This window comes from Vicugna pacos, chromosome 32 (assembly GCF_048564905.1).
Source record: "Vicugna pacos chromosome 32, VicPac4, whole genome shotgun sequence".
NCBI classification, from domain to species: Eukaryota; Metazoa; Chordata; class Mammalia; order Artiodactyla; family Camelidae; genus Vicugna; species Vicugna pacos.
This window is the reverse complement of record NC_133018.1, coordinates 874,046-901,801: the sequence shown is the minus strand read 5'-3', so window position 1 is coordinate 901,801 and position 27,756 is coordinate 874,046. Positions and strand designations below refer to the sequence as shown.

The following is a 27,756-nucleotide window of genomic DNA, read 5'->3' as shown; positions in this document are numbered from 1 at the left end:
GTACAGTGTTCAAAACAGTGTTTAACGAGCATCTAAAGATGCTCGTTGGGTGCTGTTGGTTGATGGCGCTGATGAATTCTTGTATGTCTTTACTAATTTTCTGTCTGGGTGTCTTACTGATTGTTGAAATAGTGCGTAAAGTCTCCAATTGTAATTGTGGCTTGGTTGATTTCTCCTTTCATTTCTTTTGGTTTGGTTTTATGTATTTTGCAGCTCTGTTGTTTGGTGTATACATATATTTAGGATTGCTATGTCTTCTTAATGTACTGATTATTTTATCATTACATTTTCTTAACATTTTTTATTGATTTATAATCATTTTACAATGTTGTGTCAGATTCCAGTGTTCAGCACAATTTTTCAGTCATTCATGGACATATACCCACTCATTGTCACATTTTTTTCTCTGTGATTTATCATAACATTTTGTGTATATTTCCCTGTGCTATACAGTGTAATCTTGTTTATGTATTCTACAATTTTGAAACCCCAGTCTATCCCTTCCCACCCTCTACCCCGCCCCCCACCCCGGTAACCACAAGTCTGTATTCTCTGTCCATGAGTCTATTTCTGCCCTGTATTTATGCTTTGTTTTTGTTTGTTTGTTGTTGTTTTTTAGATTTTATCATTACATATTATTCCTCTTTACACCTGGTAATTGTATTTGCTCTGGGTCTACTGTATCTGATACTAATATAGGCATTCTTTTTTTTTTTTTTTGATTGATGTTTGCATGACACTATTTTTTCTGTCCTTTTATTTTCAACCTGCCTATATTGTTCTATTTAATTTGAATTCCTTATTCATAACATACAGGTGGGTCCTATATAATTAATCCACTCTGCAGATCTGTCTTTTAATTTGTATATATCACCATTTGCATTTACTATAATTATTGATGTATTAAAGCTATGTATGTCTGCCATTTTATTTTTTGGCCTTTTTTCCACTCTTTTTGCTTCTTTATGTTCCTCTGGATTTCCCCCCCTGCTTTCCTGTTAGTTATTTGAGCATATGTAGAATTTGACTTTTATTTATCTAGAGTGTTTTTAAGTGTATCTCTTCATATAGATTTTCCTGAGGTGGTTCTGAATATTACGTCATACACTTAATATACATATAATTTATCACTGTCTACTGCTGTTGTCATTTCATCAATTGTAGTGAAGTGTAGAAACTTCACCTTTATGTACCTTTATCCTCTTCCGTACATAGTATAATTGTCTTAAATATTTCCTCTCCATACGTCAGAAAGTGTTTGAAAATTTTTGCTTTAATTGTCAAATACAAGTTAGTGCCACAGGAGCAAGCAAGTCCGTTGTATTTATCCATATCTTTGCTTGCCGTGTTCTTTCTTCTTTCTTGATGTTGCAACATTCCTTTTATTTGCTTCCTTTATATTTGAGAACTTCCTCTAGCCGTTCATTCAGAGCAGGCAGGCCTTGCAGTAACAATATATCTAAGAATATCGTGATTTCCCCTGCACTTCTGAAGGGTATTTTAACTGGACATAGAACTCTGGGTTGGCAGATCTTTTCTTTCAGTAGTTCAGAATGTCATGTCACTTCCTTATGGCCTCCATGCTTTCTTATGAGAAATCTCCTGTCATTCTAATTGCGTTCTCCTGTAGGTAAAGTGTTATTTCTCTCTTGCTCTTTTCAAGATATATGTTTGTTTGTTTTTAGTTTTTATAAATTTGAAATGCTGAAAGACAAATGCTGTGTCTCGGCATGGATTTCTCTGGGTTTTCCACTTGGCACTCAGGTTCACAAATCTGATTTATGTCCTTTGTCAGATCTGAGAAATATTCATCCACTATTTCTCTGAGCACTTTTTCATCCCTGCCCATTTTCTCCTCTCCTTCCATGTCTCCAGGACATGAACTCTTTTGTTACAGTGCCGCAGTGTGTTGGTTTCCTATGGCTGCTGTAACGAATGACCACAAGCATGATGTTTCACAGCACACACTTACTCTCTCACAGTCATGGAGACCAGACATCAGAAATCAGGTGCACTGAACTAACGTCAGGATGTCAGAAGGGCTAGTTCCTTCTGATGGCCCTGGGGGACAATACACTTCTTTGCCTTTTCTAGCTTCTGGAGGCCATCTGTATTCTTTGACTCACAATCCCTTCTTATCACTCCAGTCTCCTGCTTCTGTAATCACATCTCTTACTTCCTTTACTGTAGTCAAATCTCCTCTTGCGCCCCTCTTTTAAGGGCACTGTGATTTCATTCAGGTCCTGCCTGGAGAGCCCATGATCCTCTCCCTATCTCAAGATCATTAATTTCATCACATCTGCAAAGTTCCTTTTGCCATATGAGGTAACATTCACAGCTTCCAGGGATTAGGACCAACCTGAATATCTTTAGGAGCCATTATTCAGCCTGCGTATGAGTTTCCAAGGCCTTGTTCTTTTGTTGTTGGTGGAGGTGGTTTTGGTCTGTTTTCTCTGTTAGGCTGGGTAATTCCAACTGGTCCACCATGCAGCCAGCAGGTTCTTTCCTCTGTCACTTCCATTCTGTTATTGAGCCCACCCGCTAGGTTTTACATTTTTTTTTCCAGTTCTAAAATTTCCATTTAGTTCTTTCTCAGATGTTCTATTATTTAGCTGACACTTTCTGCTTTTTCATTTGTTTCAAGCATATTCATAATTGCTCACTGAAGCACTTTTTATTATAGCTGCTTTAAAAACTTTGGTAGACAATTTAGACATTTCTGTCACCTCATTATGGGCATCTGTCATTGCCCTTTTTCATTCAGTTTCTGATTTCCCTGGTTCTTTGTATGGTGAATGATTTCAGATGAAACGTGGCCATCTTACTGTGTTCAGAGACCCTGGATGCTAGATCCTAGCTAGCTTCCACTGACATCACCCCAGGGGGCAAAATGGGGATGTTGCCACTTCATCACTGCCAGTGTGGGTAGAAGTGCAGGCTTCTTACTCAGTCTCCCTTGTCACCTGAGGGGGCTCCACGTTACTGTGAGGTGGGGAATGAACTCAGGCTCCTCACTAGGTCTTCACTGATACCTCCCCAGCCCGGAAAGAGGAGTGCCTCACTCTGTTCCCCATGTGATCCCCTGACAACGCTATGAACATTGGGGTGCAGGTGTCATCCTGAAGTAGGGTTCCTTCTGGATATATGCCCAGGAGCAGGATTCCTGGGTCATATAGTAAGTCTATTCCTAGTCTTTTGAGGAATCTCTATACTGTTTTCCCCAGAGCCATTCACCTGTTGAAGGACATCTGGGTTGTTACCAGTTTGGGGCGCTTACAAATAAATATGCTCTAAACATTCAAGTATCAGTTTGTGTGTAAATGTAAGTTTCCATTTCTCTTAGATAAATGGCCAAGAGTGCAATTTCTGGATGTTTAGTTTTGTAAGAAACTGTCCAACTGTTTTTCCAAAGTGGATGTGTCATTTTACACCCCCTCCAATATTTCATGAAAGATCAAGTTTCTCTGTATCCTCACCAGAATTTGGTTTTATCACTTCATTTCATTTTAGCCATTTTGATAAATGTGTAGTGATATCTCACTGTGGTTTTAATTTGCATTTCCTTGATGACTAATGATGCTGAACATCTTTTCATGTGCTTATTTGCTGTCTATATCTCCTCTTTGGCAAAATGTCTCTTCACGTCTTTTGCCATTTTTTAATTGTTTATTTCTATACTGTTAAGTTTTGGGAGTTTTTTTTAATATTTTCTGTATAGAGAATATGTTAGATACGTCATTTGCAAATACTTTCTTTCAGTGTGAAGCTTGTCTTTTCATCCTCTTATCTGAGTCTTTCACAGAGCAAATGGTTTTAATTTTGATGAGGTCCAGTTTATTCATTATTTTTTTTTCTGGATTGTGCTTTTGGTGTCAAGCATTAAAAACATTTTATGTAGCCTTAGGTCCTGAGGATTGTTTCCTGTGTTTTTTCCTAAAGGTTTTATCATTTTACGTTGCACATTTAATTCCATGATGTGTTTTGAGTTAATTTTTGTATAACATGAAAGACTTAGGTTGAGGCTTATGTTTTTGATTATGAATGTCCAGTTACTCTAACAAAAATGCCTTCAGTTTTGACATATCTTTTTTTAAATTCAGCACACATTATTGTGAGAGGCTACCATGTGTGAGGCACCATTAGGTGGTGAAGACAGGAAAATTAATTGAATATAGTCCCTGAAAGATCTCATCCTTGCAGAGGTACATATGCAAATACTTTCAAATTTATAGATTAAATTACAAGGCAGAGGAATACACAGAGGAAAAGGACTTGAAGGACACAAGTGGACTCAGAGTAAATGTAAGCTATTGCAATAACTTAAATGAGAGATCATTAAAGCAGGGATATAAAAATGGAAGGAATGGAATACGTGTGAGAAATATTTCTCAGAGCCAAGCAGAGGGTGGTTTAGGGAGAAGAGGGCATTAAAGGTGGACTGTGTGGATGGTGGTTTATCCAAAAAGAGAAAAGGGAGCAGGTTTGGGTGGACGATAATGAATATGTTTTAAACTTACGGAGTTAGGGCTAGCCAGTGAACCTTCAGGTGGGACGGATCTAGTCATAGTTTTCACGTATGAAGCTATTATTTCTGGGTGAATTTCATGATGAGCAGTTTTTGAAAACTGCCAGAAACCATTTAAAGTAAAGTATTTAAGTTGTACTGTTTTAAATCAAAGATAAGTCACAGAATTGTAGAAGGGAGCATTATGTTTAACATAGAGCCTCTGTGCTTTGGTGAATTTTAGGCTAGAGTCTGAAATAGAGTGTTTCTGATTACAAATTGTGTTAGCTAAAGAAGTTTGGAATTTAAAAAAAAATTTCTGAGCCTCAATTTTCTCATCTATGAAATCGGTGCATTTGTAACCTTAGAGCTTACAGGATTGCAGTGAGGACCAAATGAGGTGACCAGAAGCCTAAAGTTCTTTATCTACAACAAACATGTAGCACAGATTAATTCTCTTTTTCTTACATGGTGTTTATAAGATCACTTAGAATAATGTCTGAAAACATTAGGGAAGGGAACCCATCTTTCAAATGAAGGCTTCTTCAGACCTGGAAAATAGATAAAAGCAAAGCTGTCTTCTCTTTACCCAAGTTCTCAGCTGCAGCAACAATGTGGAATCTCAGGGCTATTCAAAAATCACCAATATTGTAAAAGCCTCAATTTAACAATGAGAAAACTGATCTAAGGAGGCAAAGAAAGTTTCCTCAAGTCACATGTTTTGCTGGAGACAGATCCTGGTCTATTCCCCAGGTTACTAACTCCCTATCATGAAATAGTCTAAAATAACGTTGACTTACATGAGTGACTATAGTCACAGTTCCAAAAGAAACTGCTGTCTTTTAATTTTTTAAAATTAACTTTTTAAAGTAAAGTGTAGTCAGTTTACAATGTTGTGTTAATTTCTGATGTACAGCACAATGCTTCAGTTACACAAATGTATGTATACTTCCTTTCCATACTCTTTTTTCATTGTAGGCTATGACAAGCTATTGAATATAGCTCCCTGTGCTATATAATAGGACCTTGTTGTTTACCTGTTTCATGTGTAGTAGCGTGTATCTGCAAATCCTGAACTCCCAATTTATCTCTCCACCTCTCCCCTTTCCCTCCTGGTAACCATAAGCCCATAAGTTTGTTTTCTATGTCTGTGAGTCTGTTTTGTGAATGATTTCACTTGTGTCTTTTTTTAGATTCCACATATGAGTGATCTCATATGGTATTTTTCTTTCTCTTTCTGGCTTACTTCGCTTAGTATGGTGATCTCCAGGTCCATCCGTGTTGCTGCACATGACATTATTTTATTCTTTTCATGGCTGAGTAGTATTCCATTGTATGTAGATATCACACTTCTTTATCCAAAAGCAATTGGTGTCTTAAATTTCCTTTGAGTTGCAGCAGCATTCCTGCCTCTCACTGGCTAATCTGATCTGAAAAGCAAGCTTCTTTTTCATAGGTATTTTTGATGTGTTTAAGCAACGGGCTTTATGTGCCCACTGTAGATAAAGACACCCATGCTGTACTTTCCATCCTGCTCTTTTAACAGCCAGTATTGGCAAACAGTTTATGTCTTAGAGGGCTTAGAAGGTTGTGTCCTTGGGCAGTGGTTTCAAACCTGGAGTTACCCAGGGAACACTTTTAAGTTATATATTCTGGGACTCAATCCTTGAAGATTCTGAGGCAAGAGATCTGAAGTGAATCTTCTTTTAAAGCTCCCCTGGGGAGGCTGGAATTTGAGGACTGTTGCTCTGGGCTACAGCAAAGGACCCCTGGATTGACCAGCGCTATTCCCTTAAGGTCTCCTTTCTAGATAACTATTGCTTGTGAACATTTAATAACTTCACTCAGATCATCTCTCTGTTTCAGAACTAGGGCATAATCTGTCCTGAGTCCGCCTATTCCAATTCATCCGACATTTTCCTACAGTAACATCTCAGACACAAAAGATGGTGTCAGCTTGGCAGCAACAGCAACAAAATAAAACCATTACTTATTGAGTAGTCACTATGTGACAGATGAGAACTTAGTAGTCTGCCTGTATGTTTGGATGACAAAAGTCTGAACCATAGACTTTTATGTACAACAGCTGACTCAGTATTTCAAACAGAACTTCTTCTCCTTTTTTTTTTTCACCACCAGCGTCCCCTTTAATAAAATGTGGAAGGTCGAGGTCGTGTGACAGGGAAGGGGTGGGGCGTGAAGTATGACCATTTACAACCACAAAAAAACCTCTGTACATGTCTAGCGCCTGGCAGAGGGGAGGGCGGGCAGGGCAGTGGCAGGCTGGGGCCAGCCCTATTTGTAGAGGATATCGTAGTGTCCAGGCTGGTAGAGAAGGTAGACCTTGGGCTCAGAGCCCTTGGGGAAGATGTGGGGGTTGGTGGTGCCACCCTCGCCGCGGTCCATGTACTCCACCTGGATGGAGACGCTTAATTAGCGCCTGGGCCAGCGCGATGATGTGGATGTGGTCGCTCTCCTTACACATGGGCTCCACCTCCTGATGGCAGAACTCCTTGACGGTCCGCCCACCCTCGATGAAGTGCTCGAAGAACTTGCTCTCACGCTGCAGGTAGCCCGAGGTGAGCAGCCGCAGGTACACCGCCAGGTAGTCCGAGGTGCTCTGGTCATTGAAGGAGGCCAGCAGGTCGGCCACTGACGTCTGCTTCTCCACCTGCTCGATCAGGTCCAGGAATGTGTTATGAAGATCTTCAATTGTGAACTCAGTGAAGCCCTGGGACACCAGGTCCTCTTTGCTCTTGGCAGACACAGCCTTGAACCGCTGCGATTCCTTGCTGTCATCCAGCAATGCCTCCAAGTGGGAGAATCCAAAAGCTCGATAGAAGCAGTTCTCATCAGGCCTGGTCTTGCGGATGTACGAGTACTTTTTGTGGAGGTCCTTGATCTTCTGTTGGTAGACGTCATCCTCAGCATACTCTTTGTATAGGACAGAGAGCTCCAGCCGCTCCGAGACCAGAGGGTTCTGCACAGCAATCTCTTGCTGAATTCAGTCCTGCTGAGCCATGATGGCTTCATCGTAGGCAAGACAGTTAACACCTTCGGAGTCGCTGCCCAGCTGCTCCTGCTTCTGCTGCTGAGGTTCCTCCACCGCCATCTTTAAACAGCACCGTACTTCAAACAGAACTTCTGATCACTCTTCTCCCTGATCTGTGCTCCTTCGCCAGCTTTCCTCACTCTGTCCCCCGCAGCTGGCCAATCACTCATGCCCAGATCTAGGTGTTATTTTTATTTCCCATTTCCCCCAACACTCCACAATCAATCCAGCAGTCAGTTCTCAAATATATCCCAATCTAACCACTTCTCACTTGCTCCACCAAGAGCCATTCGATGCAAGTCACCATTACTTTTTCTCTATATTATTTTAGTAGCTGGCTGGTTACACTCCGTGTTCTACTACTGCTTTCAATGGCTGGTTCTTCAGAGATGAAGCCAGAATAATCAGATAAAAGTGCAAATCAGCGATGTTCATCCATCAGCCTAAAACCGTCAGTCACTTCTTATCACGTTTAAGTTGAAAATCCTTGTCCTTACCAAGTTTTACCCACAAGTTCTACATGATCCGCTTAGTCTGTCTTTCCAACTTCATGTCGTGTGACTCTTCCTTGTCCTCCTTCCTTCTGCTGCGCTACTGTTCCCTAAATGATCCAAGCTTTTACCTGCGTCAGGGCCTTTGCATGTGCTCTTTCCCCTACCTGGACCACTCTTCCCCTTGAGTTTCCCATGGCTCAGTCTCTTACTTCACACAGGTCTCTGTTCAGATATCATTCTCAATAGGCCTTCTCCACCCTTTCTGTATAAAACAGCGCCCCCATCACTCTCTATCCCTTTTTCCTGCTTTTCTTCATAGTCTTGATGACTACCTAACACTGTAGCATACATTTGTTTGTTTGTTATTAGCTCTCTCTCCCTTGCTAAAATGCAAGCTCTGTGAAGGAGGGGATTCTGTTTCTTATTCACCTTTGTATCCTTTACCCTTGGCACATAGTCAGTGCCCACTGAGTATGTGTTGAATGAATGAATGAATGAATTAGTGGTTATTACCCTTCTGGGTTCTCTGTAGCAATGCTTTTGATTCTTGCCCCTCAGACATACATGGAATTCCTGTAAATTTAGGTGACACAAGTCTTGATCTCTGTCAGTCATTTTATTCATGATCTTGTTTGCCTTTTGTTACTACTCTTTAATATTTATAAAGAACACAGCCATTCCTAGGACCATTAGTCATTAAAACACTTCAGTATTACCCCTCTACTCTGAAGCCACGAGGCTGCGCCTCCCGGCCTTTGCTCCAGCGCTTTCAGACTTAGATTGAGGGAGGATGATAAAGAGAGCGCTTTACATCAGGTCATGGGTGCCCCACAGACAGGGAACTGTCCGGGCACACTTCCTGTCTCCCCCAGATCTGTGCAGAACTGTCAGAGGGAGGGGAATGGACATTTAACACGCTACGATAAAAATGCCCACTCTGCGACCTTCGGGCTATTATCCCTCCTTACTTCTCGCACCGGAAACCTACAATGGATGATTTTCCTTCCTCTTTCATGTGCAGCTTCCTGTTACCATGAGCCATTTTCCACAGGAAGTTTTGCGTGTGGTCTGTGTTCACTGAGGCCGGGAATGCTAGTGCCGCTCTGTCCTCTATTCATGCTTGGAGCATTTGTTTTATGACAAAGGAGAGCCAGCAAGTGTGGTCAAGTGCAGACAGACCCATACGTAGGCTGGGTGGAAGGGCTCCTCGCGGGAAGCTCGCTCCCACCACGCTGCCCCCCCACCCCTGGAGGGCTGGCAGCTCTGCCCGCGTAGCGCGGGCCAGCATGCTGGTGGGCTCCTCGCCCTCAGAGCGGATGGGCCCGAGCAGGGGCGGCGGTGGAACGCGCGTGGCTGTTCGTTTGTGTCTTTCATTTACAGGAGACAAATTCTTTTTTCCTTTCAATAGAAGTGTGGTCAGGTTACAATGTGTCAGTTTCTGGTGTACAGCATAATGTTTCAGTTATAGATATGCATACATATGTTTGTTCTCATATTCTCTTTCATTATAGACTACAAGATATTGAATATCATTCCCTGTGCTCTACAGAATAAATTTGGGTTTTTATCTATTTTATATATAGTAGTTAATATTTGCAAATCTCAAACTCCCAATTTATCCCTTCCCACCCCCTTTCTCCCCAAGTAATCATAAGTTTGTTTCCTATGTCTTTGATTCTCTTCCTGTTTTGTAGAGAAGTGCATTAGTGTCTTCTTTTTTCTTCTCTCTCTCTCTGTCTCTCTTTTTTCTTTTTTAGATTCCATGTATGAGTGGTATTATATGGTACAGGAGACAAATTCATGAACAGAAAGGCTAAAGTTTACAAAATAAGAGTCAGGGAAGGATGAGCTTTCAGCCCTTAATTGAAACATTCAAGCAAAGGAATGAACATTTTGATCTCACTTGGTCAGACTTACAGAGTACCTTGTTACAGACCCTCTTCAATCCCAAGTCCCGCATCACTGGGGGGTTGCCCTGTCCTGTTCCAGCAGTTTTGCACTTGTGAGCTCACTCAGTAGCCTGATCTTTTCTGAAAAAGTCCAGAAATCTAGGAGAATCATTGCGTGAAAGGAAACCAATTTTACTAACGTACTTGTCCTCTCAAAATATTAGGATCATTTTCCAAAACTCTTTTTTTCTGTTTTTCATTTTTCCCATCTCAGTATACCAAGAACTCAGCTTCATTTCTTTTCCTGCTAACTTCAGATGATGACTACATGGTGACATGATGCTGCTAAAGTTGCAAAATGAGCAAAAATATTTACACTTTGAAAGTCCAATGTCATGTCTACCTGTGCAATGTTCCATTTACCCAAGTGGAAAACTTGAAAGGGAGAAGAATTATAATTACTGAAAAATAGACAAACCACCTTAGGTGATTTATAAGTATTGTATCCATCTGAACAGTGATGGAAAAAAATAACCTCTCACAAACCCTACATATAGGGTATATTATAATAATAGTCACTCTTACACCCAGTTTTCACATACATTATGTGGCTGTAGCCTCATCATTACCTTGTGAGCCGTAAAACAGGCCTGTTAGTCTCACTTTGTGATCAAGGAGACAGGCTTGTACAGGTGGAATGGCTCAGGGTCAGACTTCAGGATCATTTGTCTTTTTCTTACTGTGACTTCAGTTTGGGGGCTGTTATATACTGAGAAATTAACTAGTGATGGCTTCAAAGTTATCACTGTCTTTCCAGTCTTGCTTCTATTTTTTAACTTCTATTAATGAAATCTGACAATGATGACATCAGGGGGACTCGTATGTTTCAAGTGTCTTGGCCACTGGCTGCAAAGTCAGCCTTCTGGGGCTGCTGCATAGGATTTCAACAACAGTTAAGTCTTCTAAGGCTTCGACTTGGTAACTGAATGTGGGAAAAAATTTTAACACCTTTATTGTAGTGTGGTTCCTGTACCGTAAACTACACATATTCACATATTTCAAATGTATGTTTTGATGAAGTTTGATAGATGTACACACCAATGAAACCACCACCACAATCAAGACAGTTAACATTTCCATCACTCCCCAAGAGGTGCCATTACAAATTCCCGATTCATCCCTTCCCTCCCCCTTTACCCCCTGGTAACCATAAGTTTGTTCTTTATGTCTGTGAGTCTGTCCTGTTTTATAAATAAGTTCACTTGTGTCCTTGTCTTTAGATTCCACATACAAGTGTTACATGGCATTTTTCTTTCTCTTTCTAAGTTACTTCACTTAGAGTGACAATCTCCTGGTCCATCCATGTTGTTGCAAATGGCGTTACTGAATGTGGGAAATTTCTGAATAATCATGCTGATGGTTGTTCATAATCTTTTTTTACTGTGTTATCTGTCAATTCTGTTTATTTATTAGATTGTTTTATTAATATAAATTCTATTTAGAGATATTAACACAACGTCACTGCTCAAGGGAACTGTGCATTGAGCCGTGTAGTTCTTTGTAATTTTCCAGACTCAAATGGTGGCCACCAAAGTAACAGTGTTAAGGAGAATTATGTAAGAAATTGCTGTGCTCTGTGGGTGTTCTGAGTGAAAATATCCTTGAAAAATAGAGATTTCATTTTGTACTACCGGGGCTCACTTCATGATTTTTTTTCCCAAGTGAAAATGCTATGTTCTTACTTTGACATGTTAATAAACAACGTGCCATAATTACTGTTTACCTTGACTATTAAAAATGATAGATTTTTGCTTTTGGACCAGAAGCTAGTAATGCAATTTTCCAGTCTTAGGAAGCAATCAAAAGTGTTTTGAAAGTGAGCTCACTTAAAGACACCCGAAAACCACTCTCTTTATGAAGCTTGAGAGGATATCATCTGACTCCTCTTATAAACAGCCCATTTGAAGAGAGAGAGCAGTAAGTTCAGTTACAAACAGTTTTCCAAGTAATTGATATCCATTACTGGATTTGGACAGGGCAGAATTATTTTTTTATGGTGCCTATGGCTCTGGTATGCAAAGATAGCATGCCTTTTCTATTGGCAGTGGCTTGCAGAAAAAAATTTAGTTTGTAAGGCTTTGCAGAGACACAGAATTTTTTTTAAAGGTTTATACATTTCTCAGAAGCTAAGGGAAAAGTATTCCAAGAAGTTGTGACAGCCAGCCATATGTGTCCATCAGAGGACTAAACTTAGTCACTTGTGCAGAGAGCCTAGCACTCAATGACAGGTGAGTTTGGGCCATCCCGAGCTGTAGATCATAGATGAACTACGGCAGAGATTGGACGACAGCTCAATTTCTGAAACCCACTATTCCTTAAGTCTGTCTTGAGGTCATAAAAAGGGAAACAATTAAAGGCAGCACATAACCAAGGTGACAAATTTTTGAGAAGAATCAGAGTAGATGTCAGCTTTGTTGTTCGTTTGGAAACCATCACTCTTCTGGGAGCCGAGATGGAGCTGGTTGAATCCCCAAAGAATAGAGAACAAACTGAGAACAAATAAGTACTCTCCTCCCTGAGGCCTCAAGGGGCCCAGTGGGCCAGGCAGGTCCTCAGCATTTGCTTCCCCCCCCCCCAAACAGTGAGTAAACAAATAGGAAAGTAGAGTGAACAGCCAGAGCGGAGGTGTCTCTGCCGCCACGCCCTTCCCCACGGCGCTGCCGCACCCACCTCTCCACTGCCTCCTGCGTGCTGTCTTTTCTCCATCTCAGGCCCTCCTTTTCCCTCTGCTGCTCTTGTAGCCCCTTCTGCCTGATCCCTGGGGGTTCTCAGCGCCTACCTTACAGGATTCTGAATGTGATCTGCCCTGTTTGAGGGAGTATTTGGACTCTTTTGTACATAAGTTTAGAAAAGCATTATGAGGCCAGAGGTTCTCCATCCTCCAGCTCTTTTGTGAAAGGAGGTGGATTGAGCAATCATGTTGCCCTAGAGTAAGCTGTTCCACTGTTCAAAGGAAACCACTCCTCTGACACACAGTGAAAGAGCTAGAAATAATAATTCCGCAGCTCAATTTTATTCATTCAGAATGAGCCAGTAGGTTTTCGTGGAAATTGAAGAGAATGTGATTGACAGTAACTCCCATGGAATTATATTTGGACATAATGAAAACAGAGAAAGCGATAGATTAACTAGGTAAGGTGCTACCAAGAATTTTAAATGCTCTGTGCATCTGTTTTCTCATTCATGCCGTCGTCCTTCCTGAGAACAGGTTAATCATCCCCACACCACAAAGCTGAGGCTAGGCTCCGTTTCCCTGTGGTCTAGCCCCGTCCTCTTTACTAAAGTTTACTAGGTGTTGTAGGATTATAGTGGTTAGTACCTCCTTGCAATAAAGCGCTCCTTTGGAATTCTGAGCAATGCATGCACTCACTGTAGCAGAGTGTTTGCTAGTAGAAAGGAGTGGTTGGTGGTCTGTGATACAAGAACATGACCCCCACATGTTCTGGTTAAAAACCAAAGATCCATTATTCACTTGGGCTTTTGCTGTTAGAGTCTTGAGAGATGAACAAAATTTTGTTTTGCTGAAAAATAGCAGAGAACTTAAAGAGCTGTGAGTTAGTAACTTTTGTCTTTTGTCTTTTTTCTTCTTGAGCATGCTGTCCTTCCACTCTTTAGGGTAAGACTGATTGATTAAGGAATACAGTGACTATAAAGCCCACTTAGATGGCGGAGCAGTGTCCTGGCTCAGGGCAGGGACTCTTGACCCACATTGACTGACTGAGCTCACATCCCAGCACCAAACCCTTAGTGGCTTGTGTGCTCTTGGGAAACTTTTGCCTGTAAAAATGGGAATAATAATGGTCCCTACACCATATGGTTGCAGTGAGTACGTGTATACTGAATGTGAAATAGTGAGGACGGTACCTGGCACTTATTTAAAAGTATGTACCATTATAATTAGAATTAACCAATAAAAGAAAACTGCTACATCTGTGTATTTAAATCATCACAGAGATTTTAATTCTAATGTTAGGAATATGTAAAATCGTAATTTTGTGGAACTGTACTTCACAGAGTTGATTCAGTCCTACGCAAACAGCATCTGCCCATCTCCAGCATGAGAAGCTGACCTTTCTAATTATCTAAGGGCGCACAATTTGTTTTTTTGCCCATTTAAAAAATTTTGATGTTTCCTCAATGAGAGAAGAGAAGCCATTTCTATAGAGGTGGTTTCTTTTCCTTGGTCTGCCTTTTTGCTTTAAAGTTGGAACATCATTTTGCAATTGTATGTGGCTTTCACCTGCAAGGGGCCCCGGGATGATCTTGGTTCCATTCGTGTGGAACAGACGCGAAAATCTCGGGCGGGATTTACTGGAAGGCTCTGCTTACTTTGCCTGCTGATTTTCTTGGGCTTACCATTTTTACACGTTTGGCCATCACTTTTTTCCTCTCTCTTCTCTGTCTCTCCACCTGTCCTTCCTGTGACCCCCTCCTGTGTAAGTACACATAGATACATATTGTACGTGGAAATGTGGTGTGTTTGTGTGTGTGTGCGTGCATTTTGCCATTTTGGATCTAGTAGGTAAGTTCTTTCCTCTGAAGGAGGACCGCAGTAAGACTGATTAGACAGGAACTCCAAAGGTCATTTAGTCAAACCCTTTTATTTCAAGTACTTTTCCCCACAAACCCAGGAGAATTGTATACTTATCAAGAAATAGATTCCTTATCTTCCCTTAGTCCCATACAAAAGTGTATTTTTAGCCACCAGATGCTGCCAACAGTTAATCAAGGATGGCATTTTAGTAGTAGACATTCTAGATACAGGCAGAAACCTCAGGGAAATAAGATGTTTCACTGTGTTTTTATTCAAGGCCCCGTGCTTCCTACAGAAAAGGTGAAATCATTTAAGTGGCAAAACAAATCTGTATTTAGAGTGAAGATGCACTGTTGCCAGTTTAATCTCTACAGTTTTGTGACTTGGATATTTGACCTAACATTTTTGAAAGTTATTTTTATTTTATAGAACAAAAATTAACGTTTGTAAAAGGAGTTCTGCAGAGTCAAGTGCGCAGTCCAAAGACAGAGAAAATAGTTGGTAAGAAAGACATTGGAACACCCAATTTGCAGTCATTAAACCATGACAGATAAACCACTAAACCATGAGAAGTCAGTCCAGATCCAACAGCTAAACAAAGTCCCAAGTTTTGTTTGAGCCTTTGTCAGACTCAACAGAGTCACCTATTTGTGAATTCCTTCCTGAAAGAAAGTTCCTAAGACCCCTGCTGTCCATTGAAAGTGCTCTTTTGCTGGGCATTTAAGCAGATGATTTGCAAAATGAGTGTTTTCTCTTTTTGGAGCACACAGAAATGTTAATATACCTGCCCCTGGGATTGGCTTGTCATTTAGTTCTGTTTTAATTTCCTCCTTTGATGAATTAGTCTCCATACTTCTGCCTCCCCTGAGTGCCTGATGAGGCCCTAAATGGACAAAAGTTTCACTGATTCCTTTAATTGGCTGACTTTTTAATGAAACAACAATGAAGACCCTATAAGTACCCCTGTGGGGTACTAGGAAGTAGATTTACCCAGAGGCTTAAACCACAAAAACAGACAATATACATGAAAAAATGTTTCAAAGGCCCTGGACATCAGCCAGTGAAGGACAGTGAGACTGAGAGGCGGGGAGTGAGAGCGGAGCCCCGCGACTGCCCCAGCTCCATGCCTGGAGGCTTCCAGGCTGAAACGTAGAAGGAACGTCAGTATTTTGAACTGAACAAAAGTGAAAACATAACATATCAAAACTCATGGAATGTTGATGAAAGAGTATAAGAAAATTTACATTATTAAAGGAGTATTACTAAAGGACAATTTAAAAGCCTCACCTTGAGGAACACAGCCTCTGCCTAAAGAAACTGGTGAGTAAAAAGGCAGAGTGAGCGGGAAAGATGACAAAGAGCGGAGCAGGGATCAGAGCTACAAAAGCGACAGAGGACCTGACAAAACCAAAAGCTGGTTTTCTGAGAGGATCGTCACCCAGCAGGTGACCAGGAAGACGGCAGAAGACACTTACTAACAATGCCAGGGATAAGAGAGGTGATGTCACCTCAGATTCTATAGATATTGAGATGATGAGTGACTGTGATGAATAATTTCATGCCAAGGATTCAACAACTTATATGACATGGAAAAAAATTCCTCAAAAGGCACAAATTACCAAATCTGAAACAAGATGAAATAGATGAACTGAATTGGCCTATATTTAATGATGAAATTGATTCTGTAGTTTAAAACCTTCCCACAAAGAAAGCTCCAGGCCAGGATGACTTCATGGTGTATCCAACCAAAATTTAAGGGAAAAATACACTAATTCTACACAAATTCTTCCACAGAATTTAAGAGGAGTGAATCCCACCCAACTAATTTTATGAGGCCAACATAACCCTGATTAAAAAACAGACTAGAAAAACTACTAGAACCACAGAGCAGTGTCTCTCATGAAGAGAGAGAGAAAAACCCTAAACACAACTTTTATAAACTGGATATAGTAATAGAATAAACATGATGACCAGGAGGGGTTTATCCCCAGAATGCAAGATTAGTTTAACATTTGAAAATTAGTAAGTTTATTTCATCATACTAAAAAAATTAATAAAAAAAGGTCATCTAAATACAGAGAAAGGATTTGACAAAACTCAGCGTCCATTACCAATAAGAGCTCAGCAAACTAGGAAATGGGACACCCTCAGCCACATACAGGGTGTCTCTGCAATGCAGCAGCTCCCGGCCCACTGAATGGTGAAACACCCTGTGGTTGCCTAAGATCAAGGAAAGGCCAACGAGATCCTTCCCACCATTTATGTCCCACATTTTCCTAGAGACCTCGGCCAGGACAGAAGGTCGAGAGGAAGACGCAGAGGATGCCCCACCTGGAAAGCAGGCAGCAGTGCTGTCTGCACGTGAAACGTTCTTTGGGAACAATGACAGCGGAAAACTGAGAGAAATGAGCTCAGCTAAGTGGCAGGATGAGGTCAGTGCACGTAGAACGACTGCATTTCTACACTCCAGCAACAAACAACTGGAAGTTGCAATTTAAAAAGCAGTACCACTTACAATAGCATCAAAAATACGTAATGTGATAACCCTTGCTACAACAGCAATCAGAGTATAGTATACGAATCCGTCAGAGTAACATTATACACCTTACATTTACATGCTGATACATGTCAAATGTCTTCAATACAAGTTTTTAAGAATATGAAATACTTAGGGATATTTCTGACAAAACTGTAAAAAACACTAAAACCTACAAAATATTGTGAAAAAATTAAAATTGAATAAATAGATACATTGTGTTTAGGTGCCAGGAGACTCAATGTTGTCAGGACAGCAGTTCTGAGCGAAGCAACACTTCATAGCTGCTAGTGCTGGAGAGGTGGGTCTGTCCACGGTGGGCGGAAGACTGGCCAGGAAACCACTGAGGTGTCTGGGCGGCAGCGAAAATTGAATCACAGGCGCTAGGTGTCAGAGTGCCTGGGACAGGACGGCAAACTCTGAAAAGCTGCCTTCTTTAACTAATTTCTTCTCCCCTCTTTCTTGTTAAAAGCAGCCTTAATGAGATACACAATTTACTTACCACAAAATACCCACTTTAAGTGTCCGATTCAGTCATTTCAAACAAGCCCCACCTTAGGGAGAGCTGCACGGGGCCGCAGCTGCAGGCGGGAGACGAGGGGCCGGGCGTGGGGTGCGGGCCTCAGCGGCAGGGGAGCCGCCTCCTGAGCGCAGCTTTGACCTCTGTGTTTCTCAGCGAGTAGATGAGGGGATTCAGGGGTGGTGCCACAGACGTGTAGGTCACCGACACCAGCTCGTCCTTGTCCCACGGGCACTGCACGTGGGGCGGGTGTAGGTGTAGATGCCGATGACGGCCGAGTGGCACTCGGAGACCGCCAGGACGTGGGTGGAGCAGGTGGAGGAGGCCTGCGTCCTGCCCATGGCTGAGCAGATGCTCAGGATGCAGGCGGTGATGCAGCCGCAGGACGCCAGGGCGAGCAGGAAGCTGACCACCCCGAAGTCCACCCCCTGCTCCCCCCACCACGGTGATCGATCCAAATGTCGTTTGGGGTGCAGGGCTGCAGGAGGGCAGCAGCGGGGAGGAGGCTTCATGGAGGAAGGGCTGGGTCTGACGGAGCTGCAGGGCGTCAGCCTCGTCACCAGGCCTGTGCGCGCAGACGCGCCGGCCACACTGCCCGGCCACACTGCGTCCCCCAGTGGGCCGCAGCCAGGCCGGCTCCTCAGCGCACCGCGGCGCCCCGGGCGGCAGGGGCCTCGTGGCCGTCACAGGCTGTAGCCGTCACAGGCCGTGGCCGTGAGCAGCAGCAGCTCGGCCCCCAGAAGCCAGGTCAGGAAGAAGCGCTGGGTCGAGCAGCCCCCGCAGGAGGTGGTGCCACCCTTGACCACCAGGGTCTCCAGCAACCTGGGGAGGACAGTAGATGTGCGGACCGTGTCTACAATAGCCTGGGTGGTGGGAAAGAAGTACACTGGGGTATGGAGGCCTAGGTGCAGGCTGGTGGCCGTGACAGCGAGGGTGTCCCAGCAAGAGCCCCAGGTAGAGGAGGCGGAACAAGGCCAGGAAGAGGCCCCAGAGCACAGGCTCTGCTGAGAAACTGCAGGGCACACTCCTCCGGGGCTGTGTGGTTGTTTGTGGCCATCTGGGAGTGAGCCCCTGTAGCCCCTGGGACGCAGCCTCTGGGGTGCTGCCCCTGGGATGCCATCCCTGGGATGCAGCCCTTGGGACCAGCCCCTGGGACACTGCAGGCACAGGGAAGCACAGGGCGGTGGGGCACACTGCGGGAATATTTGCTTTTGGCAACTTTGCTGCAGAGAGCACATAATTGAGATATCAGCAAAGGTCCTTGTGCCCAAGGAGACATCCAGAGAAATAACTCCACCCTGCACCCCCCTGGTGGCCCCTGGAAGCCCCCCAGACATCCCGTCACCACGACAGCTCGCATCATTCCACGTCACACAGAAGTGCAGTGTGAGTCTTCCTCACTTTGAGTTTGAGGGTTTCTACAGAAACTGGAGACGAGGAAGCTCACTGTTGCATGTGTGCTGGGCCTGCCACAATGTGGGGAAGAGCCCTCCCCACCAGCAAGCCAGGCACTGGATCCAAGTTCCTAAAAGGAAAACCCAGTCAGTGGGGGCCAGGCTTCAGGGACAAGTGGGAGTTTTCACCCAGGGTGGCGGCAGAGTGTGTGTTCAGTGGGGAGCGCATGATCTTGGAGGGGAGTGAGTGACCGGGGCACAGCCTGGATGTGGCTGGGGGAAGGTCGCCCTCAGCTGTCACAGTCAGCTGTGGGCTGACCTGGCCAAGCCCTTTGGTTGGAACTACAGCTGCAAAACTCTGCCTGGGTCACTGCAGGCTGCGCCCTAGGGGAGAGCAGACCCCATGAGATGGAGGGAAGCGGGTCGTCTGGGCTCCTGCTTCTAACTCAGCCCTTGCTCCCGGCTGGATGGGAAGCTCCTCCTGCACTGAGGGTCAGGCTGGGCCGGGGGCCGGGGTACAGGGAAGGGGGCGCACGCCCCACTCAGTATGGCCCATGACGCCCAGCCTCCACACCCATCCAGCTCCCAGGTCTCCCTGGTCAGGACAGGGACCAGCTTAGTCGAGGAGACCATCTTCCTTTGGCCCATGGAGCAATCCGGATCAAAGCACGTGGGTAGGTGGGGGAAGGAGGCCAGCCCCACCCCCTCCCTGGTACCAGCCCCAGGCAGCCCCGGCAGGTCAGAGGGTCCATGACCAGCCCGGGGAGTTCACAAGGGCTGTGGGCTACCTGGGAACAAGTGTCCACGTGGGAAGCCTTGTCCTTTTCTGCTGGAATATAAGCAAAAACACGTGATTTACAGGAATAGTCATCAGCCGTGATGGGTGCCAGAGCTCCAGGTGGGCAGGCTTGGGCTCCCCACCAGCCCCGGCCCCTTGTCTAATCCACTCACCCTCCTGGCTCCCACCCGCAGAGCCGAGGAGCCAGTGAGTCAGCAGGATGGCTCGTCACTGCTGGCCCTGTCCAGAGCCACACACCGCACACACCCCTCCTCAGCAATCGCCCAAGACCTACTACGTGCAGTCTGAACTCCTAAAGCCCCTCCAGCTGCACATCTGAGCCACCTGGGTCCCCTCAGGCACCTGCCTGCCTGGCTGACAGCCTCCCTGCCGAGAGTCTCTCCCATGGACAGATCTCAGACAAGAGCTGCAGGAATGACAGGTTTCATTTTAAATAGACTTTATTTTTTAGAATAGCTTTTAGATTCACATAAAAACTGAGAAGACAGTACAGAGAGTTCGAGGAAGCCCCACACCCAGTTTCCCTTAATATTAAGACCCTACTTTACTACGGTATACTTACAGCCATTAGTGAATCAGTATTGATATTATCGACTGGAGCCCGTTAATTCAGACTGCATTAGTTCTCACCCAATATCCTTTTACTGTCCCAGGATCCCATCCAGGGCACCACATGACATCAGGGGTCCCTTGGCTGACAGTGTCCCAGGGTTCCCTTGTTTTTGGTGACCGTGGCGGTTGCGAGGAGCGCTGGTCAGGTGTTTTGTGAGGTTCTGCTGTGGACCTGTCTGCTGCTTTTCTTATGATCAGGCAAGGGCGATGGGGTTGGGGTGAAGATCCCAGAAGGTGGCTGCCGCCCTCACCTCACGCAGGAGACGCGCCATCACCAGCCCTTCCCTGTGGGCGCGGCCTTGATAGGATGGGTGTTGGCATCCCGGCTGTCGAGGTGACACCGTCCTGCCGCTGAGGCCAGGGCTTCTGAGGAAAGTCCTTGCTGCAGGTCTGACCCCATCCCTGAGCCTCAGTAGGGCCAGGCGGTGGGGGATGAGGGGCACTGAGAGGAAGGGCCAGCAGGAACCAAGACCTGCCGCTTCCCTGCGGTAGGGCAGCCAGTCACAAAGCAGCCTGTGCCATCCTGTCTTTACTCCTGCCGCTCGTGGGACCCTTGGGCACATCCCCTGACCACCCTCCGCCTCAGTCGGCACGTCTGTGAAGTGGGCTTGTTCGCAGGGCACAGGGTTGTTGTCGGGCTGACAGGTTTGCAGTGACTACAGCGATGTAAGCACCACATAAGTGGCCTTATTTTATTGCCATCCTTCCTGTTAGTCGTAGATTATGACTTTTATTACTTGCAGGTGATCCTGAGTGAGGTGGAGGATGGCCTCTTGCCGGCATGTCAGCCCAGTAACTGCCCACGGGCCACCATCAGCGCCCCCTCCCCAGCTGGGCTCTCCACAGTCTTTGCAGACTGACGCTGGGCACAGAACACCTGGGAGGTGCCTCGGGCCTCGCTCTGCTGCCCGGGACCCAGGAGGACCTGCACGCGCTCCGGGGGCTGGAGCGAGGGTCCCGTCTCCCTCCGCGGGCCCAGGCTCCAGGCAGGGCTGACTTCTCACACGACCTCCCCTGTGAGGGGAGGAAGCTGGTCTCAGAGAACGTTAGGGGCCACAAACAGCGACTAAGAAATAGCTCAGCTCCTCAAGGAGAGGAGACATCCCTTCTCTGTGAGGACGGGTGAGCCACCCAGGACCTGCCTGGAGCACTGTCCTCACCCCAGAAAGCAAGCAGTGCTGAGAACGGGCCCTCACCTCCTTGTCGTCACTGATTTCAGCAGAGCGAGCTGATTTCAGGGAAAAGAAAAAAGAATGTTTTAAACACACTCTAAGTTTGTACATTTCATGAAGCTTGTCTGTGGGATATTACAACATGTGATAGCCTATAGTGGAAAAATATAAAAAGGAATATATGTATATATGCAACTGAATCACTGTACTGTACACTAGATCTTAACGCAAGGTCGTAAACTGGCCGTACTTAAACTTTTTAAATGTATACGTCTACATAGATAAAATTAAGCTGCTCCCAGCTGCGTGCGTCAGTTAGGTTGGTGGCTCTTGGAAAGATATAAACCCAATGGCATTTCAAGGAGTCACTTAAGAAGGCCGAGGACATGACCTGGAGCACAGCACGTGCTGGAAGCAGGTGTCTCCCGAGCCTAGGTAACAAATGGGGTCAAGATGGAAGCAGAGGAGGAAGATGTGACCTCCACCTGATGCTGTCCCCCAGCACCGGGACCCAGGCTGCTGGCAGAGCCTGGGGTGGGGCCTACGCTCCTCCCTGAGCTGAAACCCCTCACTTGTCCCTTCATCAGTGCCTCCTTCACCAGCTTCCCCTCAGACAGGGCAGAGTTGGCCCAGAAATTCTCTTCTGTTAGCTCAGCCTAACCCTGAGGGAGCCCTGACTCTCGGGCTCAGCCCCTCAGCCCATCACTCGCTGGCCTGGAGCCCTGGCACCAGCAGCCACACAGGGCAGGGCTGGAGGGGTCTGCATCTGCCTTGTCGGCTCACTGAGGTTTCCTTCGGCCCCATGGCTCGCAGGGTCTGCGCTGAGCCAAATGCTGCGCCACGCATTTTGCACGTATCCTCTCACAGTCATTTTCAGTTAAACATGGTTAGTTGAGCAGGATCAGGCTTTTCAAATATTCTACAGACATTTTAAAAGAATGTTAACTCTTGGAGATGTAAAGATAAGAGGGAATACCACATATGTTTTGCCAAGCTCCATGTGTCACCGTTTCTTGACCTGAGAATCAGAGGGAGTCATAAACATCATATAGAATTTGGGGTAGAATTACACTTTATAAAACCTGAAGTTCCTTTTTTCCTTTTATTTGATTTTCTGTTTTAGCTGAAGTATAGTGATTTTACAGTGATGTGTCAATTTCTGGTATCATGTTTCAGTCATACACATATATACATATATTCATCTTCATATTCTTTTTCATTATAAGGTTACTGCAGGATATTGAACACAGCTCCCTGTGCTATACAGTAGAAACTTGTTGTTTATCTATTTTATGAATAGTACTTGGTATCTGAAAATCTTGAACTCCCAATTTATCCCTTCCCACCCCCTTTCCCTCCTGGTAACTGTAAGTTTGTTTACTATGTCCACGAGTCTGTTTCTGTTTTGTAAATAAGTTCATTTGTGTCTTTTTTCTTTCAGATTCCACATATAAGTGATATAATATGGTATTTTTCTTTCTCTTTCTGGTTTACTTCACTTCATATGGTTTTCTCCATGTCCATCCATGTTGTGGCTAATGGCATCATTTTATATTTTTTATGGCCGAATAGTATTCCATTGTATAAATATATACCACAACTTCTTTATCCAGTCCTCTGCTGATGGACGTTTAGGCTGTTTCCATGTCTTGGCTATTGTAAATAGTGCTGCTATGAACATTGGGGTGCAGGTATCTATAAAACCTAAAGTTCTTAGGTCAGTCTTTGACACACTGTCACACTCAAATTTTAGATTTTCTTTTTATTATTACTGATAGTTGAATTCTGGGAAAGTTGTGGCAAAAGCATTTCATTCTGTGGCCTATTCACCTTAAATTTTACACAGTTCTTGATTTATATTATATAATACCTGGAACACATCCAAACACCAATCTCAGAGGTTTTAGCAGTTTATTATTAAGATATTATTTTCACAGAAATATGACAGACAATATTAAAACATGTATGGGCCAAAAAAGACCCAGAACAGCCAAAGCAATCTTGAGAAAGAAGAACAAAGCTGGAGGCATCACACTTTCTGGCTTCAATCTATATTACAAAGCTGTAGTCAGCGAAACAGTATGATATTGTCATAAAAACAGACATACAGATCAATGGAACAGAATCTAGATAGCCTAGAAATGAACTCCTACGTATATGGTCAATTAATTTATGACAAAAGATCCAAGAATATACAATGAGGAAAAGACAGTCTCTTTTATCCATGGTGTTGGGGAAACTGGACAGCCACATGCAAAAGAATAAAACACTACCTTACACCACACACAAAAATTAATTCAAAATGGATTAAAGGCTTGAATGTATGACCTGAAGCCATTGAGCTCCTAGAAGAAAACAGACTGACAGCTCCTTGATATTAGTGTTGGCGATGCTTTTTTGGATTTGACACCAAAAGGCAACAAAAACAAAAATAAACAAGTGAGACTACATCAAACTAAAAAGTTCCTGCACAGCAAAAGAAACAGTCAACAAAAGGAAAAGGCAACCTGAGGAAAAAGACAAACTATTTGCAAATCATGTATCTATTCAGGTGTTAATATTGAAAACATAAAGAACTCCTACAACTCAATAGTGAACAAATAAACAATCCAACAGGTGGAGGACCTAAATAGACACTTTTTCCAAAGGAGACATACAGTGGCCAGCAGGTCCATGGGTCACTAATCATTAGGGAAATGCAGATCAAAACCACAACGCGTTGTCATCTCACATCGGTTAGAATGGCTATCATCAAAAAGACAAGGGAAAACAAGTGTTGGCAAGGATGTGGAGAAAAAGGAGCCTTCATACACTGGTGATAGAAATGTCAATTGGTGCACCCACCCATTGCGGCTCCTCAAATCATTCAAAATAGAACTGCCATATGGCCCAGCAATGCCACTGCTAGGTATTTACCTGAAGAGGATGAAAATATTATTTCAAAAAGATACATGCACTCCAGTGTTCATAGCTGCATTATTTGTAACAGCCAAGATATGGAAACAACTTGTGTCCATCAATAGATGAATGGATAAAGAAGGTATGGCACACACACACACACACACGCACACACACTGGAATGTTATTCTGCCACAAAAAAGAAGAAAATCTTTCCATTTATGACAAGATTGATGGATTTTGGGAGCATTATGCCAAGGAAAATAAGACAGAAAGACCAATACCTTATGATCTCACATGTGCAATCTTTAAAAAAATGAATTCTTAGATACAGACAACAGAATGGTAGTTGCCAGAGGTGGGGCAGAGGTGACAAGTGAACAAAATGGGTGAAAGGGATCAAAAGGTACAAAATTCTAGTTATAAAATAAATAAGACATGAATGTAATGTAGAGCATGGCAACTATAGTTAATAATACTGAATTGCATATTTGAAAGTTGCTAAGAGAATAAATCTTTTTTTTTTAATTTTTGCTCTTTTTTGTTTTTTTGGGGGGGTAATTAGGTTTATTTATTTGTTTATTGTTTTTTTGATGGAAGTGCTAGGGATTGAACCCAGGACCCTGTGCATGCTAAGCATGCACTCTGCCACTGAGCTATACCCCCCACCTCAGAATAAATCTTAGAAGTTCTCATCACACACAAAAAATCTGTAACTATGTGTAGTGATGAATGTCAGCTAGACTTACTGTGGTGATCATTTTGCAAAGTATACAAGTATTGAATCATGTTATACACCTGAAACTAACAGAATGTTATATGTCAATTTTACCTTAATTTAAAAATTAATGTGTAAAATTCACAAAGAAAAAAAATACTATAGACACTAGTGTAGACTATGGACTATGGGTGATAATGATGCACCAGTATTGTTTCATCAGTTGTCATGAGTGTACCATTCTGGAGGGGTGTCAATAGTGGGGGCTTGGTGTGAGCACGGCAGCAGGTATATGGGAATTCTCTGTACTTCCTGATCAATTCTGTTGTGACCTGAAATGGTTTTGAAAAAATAAAGTCTATTTTTTTAATGATAGGTAGATAGATATGTAAATAAAATAAACATATGGTAGCTCACAGTGGGAAAAAATGTGACAATGAATATGTATATATATGTTCATGTATAACTGAAAAATTGTGCTCTACATTGGAATTTGACACAACATTGTAAAATGATTATAACTCAATAAAAAAAGTTAAAAAAAATAAACAGGAAAAATATAAATAAGGGAAACCAAAAGGAAATATGAGAAAGGATTTGATGGAGACTAAAAAAAGAAAAAAAAAGAAAGAAAAAGAGCAAAGCTGTAACAATGATCACAACCAGGCTTGATTTCCACCATCATCTCTCTGAGAAACCATCCTATTGCTCACTTTCCTCCAGGGAAACACAAATTAAAACCACAGTAAGATACCACTACACATCCTAGGAGAGCTAACACTGACAAGGCTGACAACAAGTGTTGGAAAGGATGTGCAGCAACAGGAGCTCTCATCCATTGTTGGTGGGGATGAAATCTGGTAGAACCACTTTAGGAATAAGGTCTGGGAGTTTCCTGTGAAACTAAATATACATCAACCCTATAACCCAGCATGTCCACAGCTAAGACAAATTAAATCTCATGCCCACATGCAGTATACTGTATATATGTATTACATGCAATATAGTCTGTATGTGCCATTGAAAAAAAAGATGTTGATTGTGATTGTGGGTTTGTGACGTTTGGCCTTCTTATTTTGAGGTATGTCCCCTCTACACATACTTTGTTGAAAGGTTTTATGAGTGTTGGGCATTGTCGGAAGCTTTCTCTGCATCTGTTGATAAGATTGTATGGTTTTTGTTCTTTATTTTGTTAGTGTGGCTCATCAAATTGTTTGATATGAAGATAATGAACCAGCTTTGCATCCCTGGCATAAGTCCCACTTGATCATGGGGGATAATGTTTTAATGTATTTTTAAATTTCATTTGTCAGTATCTCATTAAGGATTTTTGCATATGTTAAAAAATATATATACCCACAAAAAGACGAGTGCAGGAACTTTGAAACGGCTTTTATTCATTCACCCAAAGAGCAAAAATAGCCCAGGTGCTCATCAGTAAGAAACTGGGAAAACCAACTGTGGCAGAGTCATTCAACGAGATTACTCGGCAATATGAAGAAGCAGACTTTAGATACACATGACAGCATGGATGGACCTCAGAAACGCTATGCTAAGTGAAGGAAGCCTTTCACAAGAGTATATGCGGTATGATACCATTTTATGTGAAAGTACAGAACATACAAAACTATCTTAACGGTAGGAAAAAATTAGAACTCTGGTTACATCGGGGAAAGGATGGGAACTGGGAAGGAAACTTCTGGAGGTCATGGTAATGTTCTATAACTTGATTGCTGTTTGGGTTACACAGCTCTGTGCATTTATCAAAACTCAATGAATATACACTTAAGATTTGTGTGTTTCATTATATGTAAATTATGCAGCAAAAGAATAAATAAACAAATATTGAACTCGAGTCAATGCATGCTGAAATATTTAGGTAAAGTACTGAAATCTGCAAGTACTTTGAAATGAATTAAAAAATATAAATTCATGGGTGACTAGGTGGATGCAGAAGGCAGACATGCTAGAGTGAATGCAAGCAAACGTTGAAGGGAAATCTAAATGGGTAAATGGCTGTTTGGTGCAAGTGCTTTCAGCTCTACTGTGTGTTTGAAGTTTTCCACAATAAAATTTTGGGAAAAGACAAGTAAAATTCTGATATATTCGGATATTTTAAAATACACACCTAGATAACCCATGTGTCAAGGAAGAACACTTGATGGAATCTTCAGAATATTTAGAACTGAATGTTAATAAGGTGTTGCATATCAAAACATGGAGATTTCACAAAAATAGTATTTAAAGTGAAAGGTATTGTTGAATGCTAATACAAAAATGCTGAAAACAAATGAGCTGCAATTTTAAGTGAGAAAAGAACTACAACAAAACAAAGAAAAATGAAAGTTGCAGGAGGTAAGAGTAGAATTTAATGAAACAGAACATATGAAAGTCAGAATTTTGTGTTTGAAGAGACACAAAATAAATATCTAGCAAGACTGATAAAGAAAAAAGATCCAAATCAATAACATCAAGAATTGAAAAGGAGCCGTGAGAATGAATCCAACACGAGGATGTTACAGACAACTTTAAGCTGATAAATTTGAAAACTTACATCAAATGAATAAACATCTA

At 43.0% G+C, this 27,756-nt stretch overlaps 1 long non-coding RNA gene and 1 pseudogene across 1 annotated transcript in view; one reads left to right on the top strand and one right to left on the bottom strand.

Moving 5' to 3' along the window:
* Positions 1–27,756, top strand: part of LOC116277714 (uncharacterized) — a 170,771-nt gene that overhangs the window by 28,093 nt on the left and 114,922 nt on the right. The window lies entirely within an intron of this gene.
* On the bottom strand, positions 6,630–8,732 carry LOC140690931 (ubiquitin thioesterase OTUB1 pseudogene; annotated as a pseudogene).